General features: G+C 38.9%; 2 protein-coding genes across 4 annotated transcripts in view; one reads left to right on the top strand and one right to left on the bottom strand.

Annotated features, from left to right (window-relative positions):
• Positions 1-6,758, top strand: part of kcmf1 (potassium channel modulatory factor 1) — a 46,314-nt gene extending 39,556 nt beyond the window's left edge. Inside the window, exon 8 of the transcript XR_015489998.1 lies at positions 3,940-6,758. The gene's annotated coding sequence lies outside the window, so the exon portion shown is untranslated. The remainder of the gene's footprint in view (positions 1-3,939) is intronic.
• LOC147844409 (uncharacterized) overlaps positions 1-12,347 on the bottom strand; it is a 681,160-nt gene that overhangs the window by 134,911 nt on the left and 533,902 nt on the right. The gene's annotated exons all lie outside the window — the stretch shown is intronic.

The following is a 12,347-nucleotide window of genomic DNA, read 5'->3' as shown; positions in this document are numbered from 1 at the left end:
AATTAACAAAAAAAAAAAAACTTAAAACAGGGGTCTTAAAAAGATTTAAAAGTTGATGAATCAAATATGAGAAAATTAAGGCCCTTAAAAGGTATTAAAAAATGTTAATTGCATTTTTACGAGGTCTTAATGTTTGTTCAAGCGCTGTCCAAAGTGTTTGACTGCAAAAAAAGAATAAATATATTTACTTTTCTTCAAATATTAACATTAGGGAGCTCGAGCCATGTTTGTAGTTTGGGCTGGGGCGTGTCAATATCATGTATTTTGTTACGTTCTCAACATGTAGCGAAACCATAAAGCGGAACAGACGGCAAAATGGGAAAACGTAAGTTTACATACTCCTAGTTGGAGAAAGACGAGTCTAAACAGTGGCTGAAGCCTGTCTCTGAAGACAACCACGTAATTTATTATTTTAAGCTTTATTTCTTCCGAGCTTATCTGAGTTCTATTGCATGATTGTGCTCCATTGATTTATTTAACTACAACTGTTTATCAAGTGAAAGGTTTGAAATTGATTAGAACTTGAATTGGCGATGAGATCTCAAAATATTCGTTCTTTAAAAAGTCTTAAAAAGGTATTGAAATTACTTTTAGGATTCCTGCATATACCCTGTACTATACTTCTACCTTTTACTATTCTACTTAAAAAAAGATTAGGCACATAAAGTGTTTGACATTTTACACTTGGAATTTTAACTGTGCCTTTTCTTGTTAGGCTGTTTATACTTTTGGTTCTGTAAAACAGCAAAAATACAGCATGGTTATGTAGATTTGATACTTGTTCTGTTTCATGTTTGGGAAATATATGATATATGTAGAGTGTATGTGGGGGAAAAGTATTCCCAGAACTTCAAATTTTTCCAAAATGGGCTAAATTCGTTATTTTCCACAAATTTTTTACAAACTATCTTTAAAAAAAAATAACATTAAAGAAGTTAAAAATCACATTTCCAGGCTTACCCATGACACTTAAATGTATTCTATTTCCACTGATCATCCTTGAGATGTGTCTACAACTTGATTGCATTGGACCTTTGGTAAATGCTTTGATTGAACCTGATTTGTAAAGACCCACACCTGTCTATATAAGGTTTCACTGTTAACAGTGCACGTCATGTCACAACTTAAGTTGTAAATTTCAAGCACTTATCTGTATAGCTGTTAAGACAGGATTCTATTAACAGGGTGTCTGCGGAGTCTTAAAAAGTATTAAAAGTTGATGAGAAATTAAGGCCCTTAAAAGGTATTTACATTTTTAATCACATTTTTATGAAGTATTAAATTTTGTTCAAGTGTTGAAGTGTTTGACTTCAAAAAAGCATAAATATATATTTATTTCAGGTCGGGCGCATCTGACCAAACTCAATATCCGGGTTATGTGAGTGGAACGTAATTTGTGACAAACATGGCAAGGTAATGTGACACTCTCCTCATGTAGCGAAACACAGAGCGTAACAGATGCAAAATGGGAAAATGTACGTTTTGTACTCCTGGTTGGAGAAAGAAGAGTTTAAACAGTGGCTGAACCCTGTCACTGAACACAAACACATAGTTTATTCATGCGAGCTTATCTGAGTTCTGTTGCATGGTTGTGCTCCAATGATTTAACTACAACTGTTTGTTAAATGAAGGCTTTGATACTTGATTAGAACTTGTAGTGATGAGGTCTTAAAATATTCTGAGAAGGTCCTTTAAAAAGTCTTAAAATTAAATTCCTGCATATACCCTAATTAAAGTACAGTTCTGTGGAAGGGTACATTAAAGTTTCTGCAGCAATGAGGGTCCAGATGAGCACAGTGGCCTCCATAATCTGTATGGAGGAAGTTTGAAATTACTAGGTCTCTTCCTAGAGCAAGCTGCCCTGCTAAACTGAGTGATTAGTGAGAAAGGTCCTAATGATGTCCTCTCTTTGTCGAGAAGAGAACCTTCCAGAGGAACTACCATCTCTGCTGCACTCAGGCCTTTCAGGTAGGTAGTACAGATGCTCCAATCAGGATTTTTGCAGCCGATACTGAGTACCGATTCCTTGTCATAGTGATCCACCAATACACAGCACCAATTCTAATGTTTCAAGGTTTATAATGCATTAAGCACATTTTCCCTCTGAGTGTGATACTTAAGTGGAAATCTTTCCTTACCTGAGAGTATAAATGAAGGATGCTGCATATAATCTCTTAGGCACGTTTCATATTTAGGTATAATTCTTCCATGGTCATGGGTATTTTAACTACTTGCAGGCTTCACTGAGACAGTATGAGTATGCGTGAGACTCGCGGAGCTTCTGGCAGAGCAGAGGTCCTTCAGAATAGAAGGATTAGCCCAAAAAATGTGTGCCAAACTCGTAGCATCATACTTAAAAAGGTTAAGGGCTCTTATTAGCACCAAAGGTACTTCAACAAAGTATGGAGCAACAGCTGTGAGTTCTTGTGTTCATGTCCACCCCTCTCTTTTGCCTTTGTTTTTATTTTTGAGTTAATTTGTGAAACAATTCAAACAGACTTCTTTCAATCTCATTATGAAGTATTGTTTGTACAACCAGTTTGATCTATTTTGGGATTCCTAGATGCAACAGTTTTAACCTTTCCAGGCACTTCTTCGAACAGATTATTCAGTAAACAATAAAACTCAGTGAGGTTTTCGTGCTAAAGCATTTGCTTGTAAAACCACCAAGATTTAATTTTTCAAAAGAATGTGTGTGAATATGTTGGTTTGTGTGTTCATATATAACATTGCGGTAGGTCACTCAAAGATCTAAATTTGAGGTTCATTTACTCAGTGGATTGTTGAAGATCTGTGGCTCAAACTGTGTTCCTTGGTGATTTCATATAATTCAAGAAGGTGGTCTCATCACTAGAAGCAGAAAAACATCCATGAATGCAAAATTGAATAGCCATGGCTCCTGATGTATTGTGGTCTTACCAAGCAAGAGTATTGGTCCATTTGTGCAAAAAAAGTCAAATATTATTAACAACAATAGTACAGCCTTTAAGTGAATACTCAAAATTCAAGCAATTGTCTGTACAACTGTTGAGACAGGAGTGTATTGAGGTACAGTTCTGTGGAAGGGTACGTGCAGCAATGAGGGTCAAGATGAGCACAGTGGCCTCCACAATCTGTATGGAGGAAGTTTGAGTCTTCTTCTAGAGCAGGCTACCCTGCTAAACTGAGTGATCAGTGAAAAGGGTCCGGATTATGTTCTCTCTGTGGTGAAAGGAGAACCTCCTAGAACAGGGGTGTCAAACTTAGTTCCAAAAGGGCAGAAGCACTGCACAGTTTATTTCCAACCCTGCTCCAACACACTTACCTGTAGGTTTTAAACAAGCCTGAAGGACTCAATTAGTTTGATCAGGTGTGTTTAATTAGGGTTGGAACTAAACTGTGCAGAGCTGCGGCCCTTTTGGAACTGAGTTTGACACCTGTGTCCTAGAAGAACTATTTCTGGTGCACTCAGGCCTGTAAGGATGCTCTGATCAGAATCTTTGCAGCTGATACTGAGTACAGATTCCTTGTCCAGTAGTTTTTAAACTAGTTCTTTCACATTCTTTGAATTTAAGTCTTTAATAATCAGTTTCTTTACATACACAAATATTACTAAAGTCATTGATAATGGTATTAAACTTGGATGATTGATTTGTCTAAAGCGGATGAAGAAAATAAACTCTTCATTAACTCACTTTTGTATATAAAATTAACTATGGGAATTTTTAAACTCGAGTGATCGTCCAAGCTCTGTTCACACATGGTTAAAATTTATAATGTTTACTTCTGCTTGTGCACGTTGTTATTATTTAGATGATTGATTCATCTGCAAGTTCATTCATTCATTTTCTTTTGCCCTTCCAGCTGCAACCCAGTACTGGTAAACATCCATACACACACACTAACACACCTACACTATAGACAATTTAACTTATTCAATTCAATTATCTCTCTCTTCAGACTGTGGGGAAAACTGGAGCACCCGGAGAAAACCCACGCCAACACAGGGACAACATGCAAACTTCACACAGAAAGGCCAACTGCACAGCAGGGACTCAAACCAGTGACCTTCTTCAGAGGAGAAATGGTCGTCCCCAACAGAGCCTGGTTTCTCTCAAGGTTTTTTGCTTCACTTTCGTCAATTGGTGAAGTTTTGTTCCTCGCCACTGTCGCAACTAGCTTGCTTGGTTTAGAACTTGTGGTGCTGCACATTGATGGATTTTCTCTTCAGTGTTTGAACTTTCAGCGGTGAAAATTAAAATGCACTGAACTAAACTGAACTTCAACTCTGAAACAGTTCAGGACTGACACAGTTTCAATTTACTTCTATATTAAGCTGCTTTGACAAAATCTACATTGTAAATGCACTATAGAAATAAAGGTGAATTGAACTAAAAAACAAACACAAGAGATGTTAATTATTGCATAAATATTCATTTTAAAACCGAACCATAAATAAAAAATAGACATATTAAACAAAAATATATATTTTTTCAATTTACTGAATTTTACAGCCATTCCTGTCTTCATTGTGCACCACAGCTGTGTTTTCAGGCGATATTATCATTGCAATTCACAAGACCACAAGCTCCAATATACCTGCTGCTACTTTACCTGTAAGGCATGGGCTGTTTGCCACAACTTTAGCCCACACTATTCTTGAACAGCGCTTTGGTTTGGAGCAGCTGTCTCTGTCACTTCAGCCACTATTGTTAGACTCTTGAGATGCCTTTCATGCCACACTGTCGCCTTTCTACCAAAATAACTCTTTGTGAGATACCACGTAATACAAATCAATTCAAAAACATTTCCTTCATTGTCACGGAAAATGAAATTGCAAAATGAAAACTTAAACTTATATTCTTAATAAATTTTATATATATTTCTTAACATTATTGTGCCTGAATATGAAATTGTATTGTATAGCCACTTCCTGGAGCTATTTGCTATTCTATTTAATATAAGGCATACACACTATGCTATCGTTCACAAGTTTACAGCCAGTAAATTGTTTATTTTAGTATTTTAGTTTTTAATCAGCAAACATTAAACAGCATGTCTAAAATGTGTTAGGAGTTGTATTTGTGTTTAGTTTTTTCTCCCCCTGATGAAAACAGGTTATAAATTATGCATACGTATTAAAAAATAAGCAAAAGTTCAGAATGTTCTGGATTGTGTTTTTACTGATGCGTTGGTGGAGTAAAGGGTATAGAACATACAGATATAAAACTCTAAACCAAAATCTATATACTTTTCAGTGGTGTGAAAAATGTTTGCCCTCGTTAACTAAATTTTATTTTGAATATTAGTCACATTTTAATATTTCAGATCATCTAACAAATTTAAATATTTTTTAAATATAACACAAGTTAACACATCATGCAGTTTTAAATGAAGATTTTTAATACCAAGGGAAAACCAAATCCAAAACTACAGAGCCCTGTGTAAAACTGCCATTTCTAAAGCTATGTGACTGCAGTGAATCACTGTGGGAGCCATTATCTACAAATGGCAAAAGTATGGAACAGTGGAGAACCCTCCCAGGTGTGGCTGGCCAACCAAAATAATTAAATTCAATTCAATTCACCTTTTTTTGTATAGCGCTTTTACAATGTAGATTGTGTCAATGCAGCTTCACATATATGATCATAGTAAACTAAAACAGTGTAGTTCAGTTTTCAGAGTTTAAGTTCAGTTCAGTTTAGCTCAGTTCAGTGTGGTTTAATAGTCACTACTGAGATTCCAAACACTGAAAAGCAATCCATCGATGCACAACTCTACAGATCCTGAACCATGCAAGGAACCATGCAAGGAAAAAACTTCACCAATTGGCGAAAGTGTATAATTAAAAAAAAAACTCGAGAGAAACCAGGCTCAGCTGGGCACAACCATTTCTCTACTGGCCAAATGTCTTGTGCAGAGCTGCAGTCTAGGCGCTGGAGGCTGGAAGTTGGACCTCGGTAAAGACTCTAATTACCCCAAGAATGCAGTGACAACTCATCCCAGAGATCAAAAGATCTCAGTTAAAGGTGCAGTAGGTGATCTTTCACAATGCTAACAGCTTAGCATAAATCTCTGAATTACACTCCCTCGCCCACGCCTCCTTAAATACGAGCACAGCAATATAACCCTCTCTCATGCGTTAAAAGTGACTAGTGCATGTCCAGCGGCGAGCAAGCCAAACTGACATGCTATTTCAGAGTGAATATTTAGAGTTGCATAGTAAACAATATAGGGAGAGACTAGGCGGAATATCGGTATTTACTTATGATTTGTTGTTAAACTAATTAAAATCTACATTATCGATGCTGTAAAAGGTCCCTTATGAAACTGAAAATAGTCGTATCAATCTTTTATCAGAAGATTTTAGTGGCTGACCAAGACTTCTCTGAAGATATAACCTGTTTGTAACAACAACATCTAACATTACATCAGCTTTGCATGAAGCTAAATAGTTTAAAAAAAACATTACCTGTCTAAGAGAAATCCTTCAGCCATTGTTTCATCCTTTCTCCAGCGTGCAAAGGTAACTCCAATATTGATCCAGGTTTTTAAAATGTTTTGAATAAGCAGGTTTTCACCGATCGTGCGCGCGCCCTCTCTCGTGAATGCGTGGCACCAACAGTGGTCGTCGGCGATGCGTACAATACGGCTGCGCAGTTGTTCAAATCTGCATTTGCTGACAGACAGTTTCACCTACTTATCAGAATTATGAGAGATGTCGGTCCGACTCTATTTAATTGGATGAACATTTTTTTAGTTTTATGCCTTACCCAAAATATATAAAATACATATAAATACATTTAGATCATTTACTTGAATCTTTACTATTGGACTGTGAAGAGACTTTCAACCAGCATAACAAAAAATGCTTCTGAAGAAAATCACCTCCTGCACCTTTAAGATCAGTGTTTATGACTCCACCATAAGAAAGAGAATGGCCAAAATGTTTGCATGGCACAGTTCAACATGAAAACCACTGCTGAGCAAAAACAACATAATGGTTCATCTCAGTGTTGTGAGAAAACCTCTTGATGATCCAAAGAGTTTTGGAAATGACTCTTACAAGACAAAAGTTGAACATTTTTGAAAGGTGTTTGTCCTATTATGTGTGGTGTAAAAGTGACACCGCGTTTCAGGCAAAAAACATCATACCAACAGTGAAATGTGGTGGTGCTATTGTAACGGTCCGGGGCTGTTTTGCTGCTTCAGGACCTGGAAAAATTGCTGTCATGAATTAAACCATGAATTTTGCCCTGTACCGAAATATCCTGAAAGAGAATGTCTTGCCAAGCTGAACCGCACTTCAGCAAGTCAACTTCTGAATGGCTGAAAAAAAGAAGACTTTGGAGTGGCTTGGTCAAAGTCCTGACCTGAATCCAATTAAGATGCTGAGGCATTACAAAGGCAGTTCATGCTCAAAAATCCTGAAATGTGGCTGAATTACAACAAGTCTGCAAAAATAAGTGGGCCCAAATTCATCCACAGCACTGTAACATACTCATTGCAAGTTCAAGAGTTCACACTTACCTGATGACTGATCATAAAGCTTGTTTGGCATGCTGTCAAGGGAAAGAGCCCTGAGCTTACAAGATCCTTGAGCCATAGGCTCCCTCCAGTTTGCAGGGTAAGAGGGGAGTTTGAGCTCAGGTAGATCTTGAAAATTCCCCCAACTAATTTCTGGCTAATAGATAACATATAAAGAGATAAATACAGCTTAATAATAGCTTAACTATGTTGCCAATTTAGTATGTTCAATTTACTCAAGTCGCAAGTTTTCAAAATCAGAATCAGTTTTATTGCCGCGTGTGCTTCACACACACAAGGAATTTGTTTTGCTTTGGAATTTGTTTTGTTTTGCTTCCAGCTTCCAGTGTACATAAAGTGACAACACAAAATAAATATGAAAAAAGAATAACGATAAACTTTAAACAGAGATGCAGTTAGTTAAGAAATCTGGATGTTGAATTGTATGTACAGATTTGTTATAAATATACAGGTTATAAGGTGCTGTGTAAAAATGTGAATGGAGAAAGTATGAATCTGTCTGATGAAGAGCCCTATGGGTCGAAATGTTACACGCTTTGTGTCAGCTTTTTTAATTTAATAAATTTGTATTTTTGGAGCTTTGGTGTTGCTGCCTTAGATTAATAAGTTGGGGAATATTTAACTGTTCATAAGGTAGATGGCCTGAGAAAAGAAACTTTTCCTGTGTCTGTGTTTCTGCTTGTTGCTCTTAAGCGCCGACCAGACGGTAACAGTTTGGAGAGGTAGTGTGCTGAGTGCGAGGCGTCTAGAGTGATTTTGTGAGCCCTTTTACCCACTCTAGAAGAGTATAGTTCTTGAAGTGTAGGAAGGGCAGTGCCAGTGATACGTTCAGCAGTCCGGACTATTCGCTGTAGTTTACGGAGGTCGGTTTTGGCAGCTGAGCTGAACCAGACAGTGATTGAAGTGCAGAGGATGGATTGGATGACAGCTGAGTAGAACTGTACGAGCAGCTCCTGTGGCAGGTTAAACTTCCTCAGCTGATGAAGGAAGTACAGTCTCTGCTGGGCTTTCTTCACAATAGAGTCTATGTGAATGTCCCACTTCAGATTCTGAGAGTGGTGGTGCCCAGAATCCTGAATGACTCTAATGCGGCTATAGTGCTGTACATAATGGTGAGTGGGGGGGAGTGGAAGGGGGTTTCTCCTAAAGTCCACAATCATTTTCACTGTTTTGACTGTGTTTAGCTCCAGGTTGTTTTATCTGCACCATAACGCCAGCCGCTCCACCTTCTGGCTGTATGCAGACTGGTTACCGTTCCGGATGAGGCCGATAACAGAGGTGTCATCTGCAAACTTTAGGAGCTTGGTGACAGGGTCTTTTGCAGTGCAGTCGTTGGTGTACAGGTAGAAGAGCAGTGGGGAGAGAACACATCCCAGGGAGGCACCAGTGCTGATGGTGCGGCTGTCATATGTGATTTTGCCCATTCTGACTAGCTGTTGTCTATCTGTCAGAAGCTGGTAATCCATTTACAGACAGAGCTAGAAACAGAGAGCTGGGTCAGTTTGTACTCGAGCAGTGATGGGACGATGGTGTTAAAGGCACAGCTAAAGTCCACAAACAGAATCCTTGCGTAGTACCCTGGTTTGTCCAGATGTTGTAGGGTATAGTTGTTGACTGTTGACTGCATCATCCACAGACCTGTTTGCTCTATAGGATAACTGCAGGGGGTCCAGAAGGGATCCAGTGATGTCCTTCAGATATACTAGCACCAGTCTTTCGAATGACTTCATAACTACAGATGTTAGGGCAAGAGGTCTGTAGTCAATGATTCCTCCGATCTTTGGCTTCTTCGGGATTGGGATGATAGTGGAGCACCTGAATGGAACCTTGAGCTGTTCCAGTGATCTGTTGAAGTTCTGTGAGAAAATGCGAGCCAGCTGGTCAGCGTAGGATCTCAGACATGGTGGTGAAACACTGACAGGGCCTGGTGCTTCTCTTCTGTTTACTAAAGATCTGATGCACAGTATCCTCACTGATCTAAAGTGCAGGGTAAGAGGGGGATGGCTGGAGGTGTTGATGGCTGTGTAGGGAGATGGTCCGGGCAGGTGTGAGGTGTCTGGTCAAAGGTGTCAAATCTACAGTAGAAAATATTCAGCTCGTTTGCAAGATGTTTACTGCTGTCGATGCTGGTGGACAGAGTCTTGTAATTAGTAATAGCCTTCAAGCCTCTCCACGCTGATGCAGGGTCGCTAGCAGTAAACTGGTTTTGCAGCTTTTTGCCATAGCTCTTCTTAGCCCCACCAATTTGATTTATCAGTGTGTTCCTGGCCTGATAGTACAAGATTCTGTCCCCACTCCTGTAGGCATCCTCTCTGGCCTGACAAAGCTGTCTGAGTTTTGATGTGAACTATGGTTTATCATTGTTAAATGATAAGTAGGTCCTGGACTCCTGGTAGGGATGCATAACTCCTCACAGAATCTGATGTATGATGTTACAGTCTCTGTGAGCTTGTCCAGGTCGGTGGCTGCTTTTTCAAAAACACTCCAGTCAGTGCATTCAAAACAGGCTTGTAGGGCCTGCTCTGTGTTGCTGGTCCATCTCTTAACAATCCTTAATACTGGCTTAGCAGCATTAAGTTTTTGCCAGTAAGTTGCTATAAGATGAACCAGGCAGTGGTGGGAGAGTCTTAGCGCTGCTCTGGCGACGGAGCTATATGCATCCTTTATTGTGGTGTAGCAATTGTCCAAAATGTTATTGTCTGTGGTGGGCCATGTAATGTGCTGGTTGAATTTAGGCAGCTCATGTGTGAGTTTTGCTTGATTAAAGTCACCAAGAACCATAAAAACAGTCTGGGTGTCGTTGTTCTGTCTCTGTGATCAGATCAGCCAGCTGTTGCAGCGCAGTACTCACGTGTGCTTGCGGTGGAATGTAAACACAGATGAGAATGAACGAGGAAAACTAAAAACAGCTTACAGTTAATGAAAAGCACTTCCACATCAGGACAGCACATCTTCTTTAACACAGTAACATCCGTACATCACCTTCTGTTGATGTAAAAGCATGTCCCATGACTCCGGATCACAATCTGCTTTGTACAGCTGAAAGTCTGGTAGGTGTAATGCGCTGTCCAGAATGGCTTCATTAGCCAGGTTTCCATAAAACACAGAGCAGCAGAGTTGTTAAAGTTCTTGTTTTTGTGTGTGAGCAGAAGTAGTCCGTCCATTTTGTTAGGAAGAGAGCGGAGATTCGCCATATGCATGCTGGGCACCGCCGTTCTGAAGCCGCGCTGTCTAAGCCTGACAAGCACGCCGGCTAGCTTCCCAGCCTTGCACGTCTTGTGGCGGTTCCATAGAGCAGCTTTTTGGACTGTGGGAGGAAACCAGGGAACCCAAGGGACACCAACACGAGCATTGGGAAAACAAGCAAACTTTGCACAGTGTCAACTGGTTGAGTAGGGATTTTAACCAGTGACATTCTTGCTGTGAAGCAACAGTGCTAATCACTGGGCTGCCGTGTTTCCAAATCTAGAAAATGAGTTATGGTGGGAGAGGGGATTTTTCAAGATGAAGATACTGAGGGAAGAAACTCTGGTTATTTATACTGAGTTAGGATTCGTCTGATCGGTGAATCATGTGTTAGCTAATGTGGGACTGGCCGTGGTCAATCATAAGCATGTGATGCACTCGAAATTAGTCAGTAAATTAATTTCACTTATTGAAAGCACTGTACTTCAGTTGTTGCTGCTAAGGTTGGCCCAACCCGTTATTGGGTTTAGGGGGCAAAGTTTTTTTCACACAGGGCTATATATTTTCTATCTTTTTTTCCCTTATTAACAAAAACCTTAATTTGAATTTGGATTATCTTCGATTAATATTTAAATTTGTTTGATGATCTGAAAAGTTAAAGTGTGAAAAACATGTAAGAAAAAATAAGTAACCATTAAGGGGCAAACAATTTTTCACACAATTAATGGGTCTGTTAAATAGCTTATTGTACCTTTAAATGTTTAAATATAATGGACAACATGTAAACATTGTTGTAAGACATACCACTTTTATTAAATGCACAGTATTACAAGGAACATTTCCACTGACTGCAGAGAAGCTTCTCACAGGATGCACAAGCATAGAGTACTGACACCTAAAGCCGTGAGAGATCGAGTCTGCCGGGAGCACGCACTCACACACACACACACACACACACATTCACTCACAACTAGCAATCCAGCTAAACAAAGAAATGCCTAAACAGAAATGCCTAATTCCAGCTGCTTAAATGGGTGCATTTCACAAAGAAATGTCCATCACATCCCAAAATTTAAGGGGAGAAAAAAAACTAACAAAAGTAAAATAGACTTACCATGTATTGTTTTGATTTTGGGGTGACCAGGACATTTCTGTGCAGTTTTAGTGAGATTCACCCAACAGAGCATAAAACAATGTAAATAAATCTCAGGTTACAAAATAAATCATTTATAAACAGTGTTTCAGTGCTCAGTCACAGTTCTTCATTCATATACAATATTAAGAGCTTTTCAGAACTCAAAAAAGGATAGGGGTTTTCTTGGCTCTTTCCCCTTGGACGTGAATCAACCCTGTTTTTTTTTTGTTTTTTTTTAATCTATTCATATTATTTATTATAAAAAAGGGCGCAGTAGCCGTCAGTAACATTGAATTGTTTACTACACAGGGGAAAAGGCTATTTGATCAATTACAGTTTTATAAAAAAAGTATTTTCATTATGAATGACCACAGGAAAAAGGAAATGATATACTGTCACGCAAAATAAATTGTATTTACACTCACATATTGCCGGAGGCCCATTAGACATGTTTTTCTTCCCTTTATAGTGTCGCACGTTTGACATGATGCCTGTTTGA

The sequence above is a fragment of the Danio rerio genome, chromosome 5 (assembly GCF_052040795.2).
Source record: "Danio rerio strain M-AB ecotype USA chromosome 5, GRCz13ab, whole genome shotgun sequence".
Taxonomy (NCBI): Eukaryota; Metazoa; Chordata; class Actinopteri; order Cypriniformes; family Danionidae; genus Danio; species Danio rerio.
The sequence above is the reverse complement of the archived record's forward strand: the minus strand, read 5'-3'. Positions and strand labels throughout refer to the sequence as shown.